This window comes from Branchiostoma floridae, chromosome 2 (genome assembly GCF_000003815.2).
Source record: "Branchiostoma floridae strain S238N-H82 chromosome 2, Bfl_VNyyK, whole genome shotgun sequence".
In the NCBI taxonomy this organism is placed as follows: Eukaryota; Metazoa; Chordata; class Leptocardii; order Amphioxiformes; family Branchiostomatidae; genus Branchiostoma; species Branchiostoma floridae.
Window position 1 is genome coordinate 29,226,604 of NC_049980.1, and position 7,167 is coordinate 29,233,770.

Genomic DNA, 7,167 nt, shown 5'->3' on the forward strand with positions numbered 1-7,167 from the left:
GAATTGTTTTGTCTGTTGGGCTATTCTACAGCCCTTATGCCTCCATATGACTGTATGCCTTCAATGGTTTAGACTCCATGTTTTTCATAACATACTGTCTTATGTGAGTCTTCATTGATGCTATCAATTTTGCAGCAGTTGGAACACTGCTTTTCCCCACCATTTATAAAGGCTACAGTAGAAGCCAGTTAATCGTACAATGTGTTACCGCACACTTCTGTTAATTGCACGGAATCCCAAAATCCAGAACTGACGCGGTCCAGTTGGATAACTTCGCATATCACTGCACCACACGGTTAATTGGCAAATGGGGTGTGCAATTAAGCGGCTTCTACTGTATTTCACAGTCCTTGCTTGATTTCCAATGATGTATTTGCATCTGTAAGTAGCAACGACTATAGCTGCAGTACAGTGCACCAGTCAGAATTGCCCTGAGGATTGTGACAGACGATCACCGAAACGGGGTGAAAATAAAACAAGGGTTGTGAAATAAAAGATCTGTATCTTATATGTCCATACAGAGCCCTTCTCATTATTGTGACCATATTAAGTTTACACGATGGTTTATGTGTGGTTTTCACTGCTATACCAAAAGTCTCCATAACTTACCTCCTCTCAGTACCCGATTTATCATGGTCCCAAACCCCCAAAAGCCGCCAATACCCTGATCTGGCTCGTCTTCTGTGTGGCCCAATAAGACAAGTAATATTTCTTCATTAAGTAGATTTTCCTTTTTCCATCAACAATAATACATACACCAGGTGCATTACCTTCAATGTAAAGAGGAAGCATGGGAGGTATTACGCCTTAGAAATGACTAAAATTCTGAGAGATTAAAACTCTGCTTTTAGTCAACCAGGTAACCCCCTATTACATCCTCTCAAATCCAATCAAATCCTCTTTATCCTCACCTGTTGGACTGTAAAAGAAAGGATCCCATTTCCTATGTGGAAATACAAAACTTCTTCACATCTTCATTTATTATATTAATTTAGATCTATGAGGGTAGCCATCGTAATTTTAGTAATTTTCGGCAATAAATTGTTTGATTTTTAAGGGCCTCTTAGGGCGGCCCAGGCCTCAATAACGGAAACACTCGAGGGTTTATCATATGGCTGTTCATAGTTCCACATACCTATCACAAAGGATTACTCAATTTGGCCGACTTCGATCTTCCGACCTCAGCATAGTATGCCTGGTTTCTCATACAATCATATTTTTGAAGGTGCTCATATGTACAAATTAAAGTGAAAAAGACTGTCACAGTTCTATCAAGATAAGAGTAGCAAAATTGTGTGTCAAAGAACTTGATCAAGAAAAGTACAATATACTTGTGTTCATCCCAGAGTAGCCCTGTTCTTGACCTTTTTTTGTGGTCTTGTTTCTAGATAAATTTTCAATATGCATGACACAGTCCTGCAGCTACTTCACACGGGAGTGTTATTTTCCGATAGATATTAGTTTTAGGAAGTAATAAATGCATACGTCTTCACATTATATGATCAAGTACCCAGTTGCTTCATGTGCCTCAAAAGCATTCAGTCTTCTACCAAACTCCCCAAGTACCCTCTAATTGAATTAATCCTATGGCTGAATACAATGCAAAACTTTTAGGTGAGGTAACAAAACTAATTTCAGGATCGCAAAGAAATCTCGTCTTGTTATGTGTTCTTTGCTATATTATGAGCAATTTGCCTTCTCGGTGTGCTTAGCGATCCTCATTTATTCCGAAAATATGCACGATAAACAAAGTGTCTATGCGTATAGGGAATGCATGTGTAGTGTCTGCATGGGTTTACTGAGTGTCATATTGTTTTCCAAAACACATATCGCGCAATTCATCCCAAGGTGAATTCCACAAAATTCGGCTGATTATACTATTCATTGACACATTATCTAATTGAAAACACCACCCCCTTTTGGAGTGGAATGCCCCTTTAAACGGTGTCACATATGTGGTGCCCTGGTAACCCCCATGCAGAGCCTATTTCATTGTGTACGACATACTAGATATACGCTGTGAATTTTAGTAAGGTATCTACTAAATGACGAAAAAGAGCAAAAGATTTGTAAAAAAATGTGTGAAATCAAGGTAATTCATTTTCAGGTATCCTTATAACCCCCATGTAGAGCCCAAATTAACATTTCCAATCAATTATGATATTTTTCACAGTTAAGTATGATTTACGAGATGACAGGAGCAAAATCACGCGTCAGAGAACTTGACTCTCTGCTGTTTTGGCTTGAAACATGACTGAGTACACCCTTAGCAACGGCCTTAGCAACAGTTTTGCTAACGATTCTGAAAGAAATGACGTACAAAAAGCACATATCTCCGGATTTCATTGATGGATTTCGATCATTTCAAGCTTAATATGCAGAGAAGGATAGGTACGGTAAGTCTAACTCATCAGGCAAGGCCCCATAGGTAATGTGAATAAATGAACGATATTGGAAAGTAAAGTATATATTTTTCACCAGAAAATCACCAAAAAATATCATTTTAGGCAGTCATAATTTCGTGCTGAACCACAATATCAAAAATCAATTGATATTTTTATGATCCTCTTAGCAGGTTCTACCAGCCTGTGAATTTTTGTGGAAAAATATTGATGTTTAATTTTTTGCCCCTCCCCCTTGTTGAAGACACGAAATTTCCAGATCATTTAGGTGGTGATAGGTTTGAAGGGTGATAGCCGGTAGAAAGCTACCATACCAGAATGGCTATCACGTCAAAATATATGCCACAGGCCTTCTACTATTCAAAAATAACAAGGAGAATTTGCCACCCCGGAGGTACTGATTTTTCCTCTGGCCCACGGACTAATTAGCATAATCTTTGCGAAGGTATTAATAGAAAAAAGATCACAGTGACAGTACAAAACGTCGGCAAAAACTGTCCCGCCCAACAACTGAAAATTGTTTGCTACAAGTTACACAAAGGAGGTTAATACCATTAAGATTAGTACAGTAATACCCATTTTGCAGACACGCCCTGGGGCCGTCACGTGACGAAAAGAACGACCGCCCTTTGGTCAGCGCCTGGCAACACCTGAAACCACTCGGGTTGGGTTCGTGCACGTTGGAACGGATGATTGACAGACCTGCAGACGACATAACGTTGAAATGTTGTTCGTGGCTGAATATTTGCTCTCGTTTTCTTCAAACCTTCTGTAAACATTGTCTACGGCTATATCTAGACCTACGTTTGTGAATTAGAACGCAATGGTGCTACAAATGTTACTTAATGCCAGAATTCATGTCATTTCAGGTAAGACACACCTTCTACCATTTTTTTAGCTTACAAGTGAACGTTTAAACGAAAGAACTGTAACGTTAAATGACTGATACGTCAACAGCGAACTGTGGAATGTCACTAAAAGGGCTATCCACAAACCGAACATTCTTATTCTGCAATTAAGATATTTTTTCGTGAAATGTTTACTATAACCAAAGTCCTGAAACGACTGTAATGCTTTCGTGATCCGATAATTTCACTATCAAAGCCACGATGGTGTTTATGTATCATTTTATTGCAGTTCATCACGTTTTTAGTACAACAGAATAACGTATACGATATCGACTATGTTTTTGATATGTTTATTTGTCGAACTAAGTAGAGATAATCGTCACAATCCCCAACTTGCCCCACCGGTTCTCTAATCGTTTTCTTGCCGCTCGACCATTGTGAGCCTTCTTCAAACATAATAAACGGGCAAAAGTAAACCGTGACAACATTAACATGGTACAAACTGTTCTGTAGATATGTCAATCATTAATGAAGCGTCGTTATAGAAACACCCGTCATTTCCAACCCTGCACATACAGTAGCGCGGTGTTAGACTCGGTATAGCACACACCATGGCAGCGGCTGCCGTAGTGAGGGACCGGCTGTACGGGACTGTCTACGGGCAGTGTATCGGGGACGCCGTCGGGCTGCTGACCGAGTTTATGACCAGGACTCAGGCGGCACAGGTACGACGTTCTTGTATAACACACGGCACCGCAGTAATCTCCAAGCAGGTCCTACAATGGCATAAGATAGTACCAAACTGGCCAAGGAGTGTAGTCAGCCAAGAGGTGTCCATTTCCCTGGTAGCGAAACACACTCCTAAGCCAGCTTCACTCCTTTGCCAGCTTTTCAATGCTATCTTATGCTACCGTAGGATATTGGACATAGTTGAACAAGGGGCATTTCCAACCCTAACAGAAAACCTTACAAAACTACAAGATATCAATTCAAATAGCTAACAAATTTTGTTTTCATAATAAACTATCTACAATTCTCCTATATCCAATTTCCTGCCATATTACTAGATTGCCATGCAGGATTACTAGAAGCGAACAAAGTACAAAAGTTCACGGTACGTACGAAAAATTATAAAACAACTAATGTTAGTAGAGAGAGAGGTCTAAGTTCAAACACGCAAGCTAGAGATTGAGATATAGATAAATCAATGAGCTTTTATAAAAGCCTGTACAAAAGCTCCTTGGATAAATCAAACATATGCGGAACAAGAATCCATGAAAAATATTTGCTGATATCTAAAGCATAACTTGAAGAAAGAAACACAATATACATGTAAGGTAGTCTGGTTCATCCCTGTAGATCTATATCTATGTCGCGGTAGAGATTGCGAGTAGATTACCGTATAGAGATCCATAGAAATCGATCAATTTTTGTTATTCTTGTCACTTTGCGTCACTGGATCGACTTGAAGTTCATGATTTACAGTTAAAATCCAAATACATTCATAAGATCAGACTCTACTAATATAGAGATTCATACCGGAACCTTTTACGGGTAGAACCGGCGATATCTATACCGTAAAATTATAATCTACTCGTAATCTCTACCGTGACATAGATTTTTATATAAATTTGTATCTACAGGGATGAACAACAGACTAACCAGACTATATTCTACTGTGTTTCTTTTTTAAAGTTGTGCTCAGATATCTGTAAATGTTTAATTTGATATGCATGGATTCTTGTTCTGCATATTTTGGACTTCTCGAGTATAGGCAATCCCTTGCTAGATAGGTAGATAGTCCCGTAGTTATAGAGTGTTTACATGTGACGGTCCGCCTCAGCACGTACAAGCACTGATGGCTATGTGACGTCACAGTCACCATTTTGGATGGTTAAACCTGTAAGTTGCCATGTACTTCACCTTTGACACTACACATGATGCGTACCTGGAAATCGTGAACCTCCTAACTGTAGTCACAACTGCAAATGGGAACATGGCGGACTTAAACTAAATATTACACACTTCTACAGTATCATACCCCCCTATCCCCTCCAGGTCTACCCCCACCCCCTGGAATACCACATGAAGGTACCGGATGGACACAGGGACAACTGGACAGTCGGAGACTGGACAGACGACAGCGATCAGATGATCCTCATCATGCAAACACTGACCAGCGCGAAGGGAAGGGTGAGCTGTCAGTCATACACAATCCGAAGACGCAGTATTTATTTACATATTACCATTTATTCATGTATATTAGATAAACAATGGATGCCATTTCACTTCATATTGTTTTGGCAATAAGAGATGTATTTCTTGAAGCATCATTATTGACAGCAAAGTTTTCAAACAATTGTATACATACTTCACAAATTTCACGTGTCATAAGAGCATAACACTGAAGCTAAACAATCAACGCTCATCATGTTTAGATTCTTAAAATTTGTATTGATACTTGGCAACATCTCTGTATATGTGACAATACTTCTGGAACCGCATTTCTGACACTACAGCAGCAACAGCTAGCTGTAGTGTGAAGTAGAATCAGTCATTATTACCCTAACTTAAGGAAGGTGACAGACGGTCACCGAAATGTCAGCTTCTGTCAATTTCTGGTTTTAACTTAAGGTGTTTGTTATCATAAACATTCTACAGTAGCCCCAAAGTACCGATATGAGTAACAACATGATGCCAATAAAAATGTAAAAAAAAAAATTAACTCTGCTCGTTACAGGTGGACAAGTCCACGATTTGCCATTTTGCCCAGCGATTGTACCAGTGGACGGTAGAGGGGTTTCCCGAGCTGGGTGACAAGGGCGGCTGTGTCTTGGAGCAAACGACTCAAAGGGTCCTGAAACAGAAGAATTTTATACAGAACCCGCATTACGTAGGTCACACAGGCTTCTTTCGTCTCAACGCGGGTAGTGCAGGTGTTGTACCAGCAGCATTTAGACCTACCTGCACCCAAAGACATTATGATATACATGTATTTGATGCACCTAACCTGTGCACTTTTAATGTTCTAATCATGAGTTGCTGACTACGCATGCGTGTTGGGATGCATTGTGGGTAATGTGTCATTGAAGGCCCATGAGACATAAACAAAACACGCCAGTGCATGTATCAAGCATACCAAAAAGCAGTTACTCAGGCAACTGGATATGGTTTTGGAAACGGTCAGGCGTTTCAGATAGCATCCGATGTCTTTCGACAGTGTCACTGACGATAGGCATCGGACATCGGAGGGTGTCGCAAATGTCTGACCGTTTCCAAAATCATATCCAGTTGGTTGAGTAGCTGCTTTTTTTGGCGTACATGTGTATCTTATTACCTGAATGTCTAACCTTCATCGACGTATATCAAGCGTGAGCTGTTTATAAGTTAATTGGACCTTCACTTCGAGCTAGCGCATTTGCATTTGAAACAGCGAACTGCCTTATACAGTGGAATCCAGCTAATTGCATTACGCCCTATCGCATAGTTCGGGGATCTGCATAGAATTCTGAAATCTCAAACCATTTCCTATTCACCCCATTATAAATGTAATGGCATAATCGCATAAGCCATTATGGCATAATTCGGGGATCAGCATAAAATAATCAGCCGAAAACCCCTGTGCCACAGGCAGCCCTGCAGGTTTGGCAGAAGAGCGGCGGGACCTCAGCGCCAAACGGAGCCGTCATGAGGACCTCTATCCTCGGTGTGCAGAACTACACAGACCTGCCGACTGTCGTCAGCAACACTCGAGCTTTCTGCCTCACCACGCATGCGGATCCAAGGTAACAAGGGACTTCGTAGTTTTGTGTGCGCATGTGCTGTGTGGTGCATCGTAACTGTCACATTTTTACTGTTATAACTCATGGTGCTACGTTTGTGACTGGAACCTCAACCAAACTTAAATTGTGTTGTAT

The 7,167-nt window shown here is 40.5% G+C and overlaps 1 long non-coding RNA gene across 1 annotated transcript; it reads left to right on the top strand.

Annotated features, from left to right (window-relative positions):
• The first annotated feature begins 3,078 nt into the window (after positions 1-3,078).
• Positions 3,079-5,416, top strand: LOC118410652. The gene is made up of 3 exons (XR_004830583.1): positions 3,079-3,271; positions 3,829-3,975; positions 5,309-5,416. It is a non-coding gene; the product is annotated as an uncharacterized LOC118410652 (long non-coding RNA).
• Positions 5,417-7,167: the final 1,751 nt, after the last annotated feature.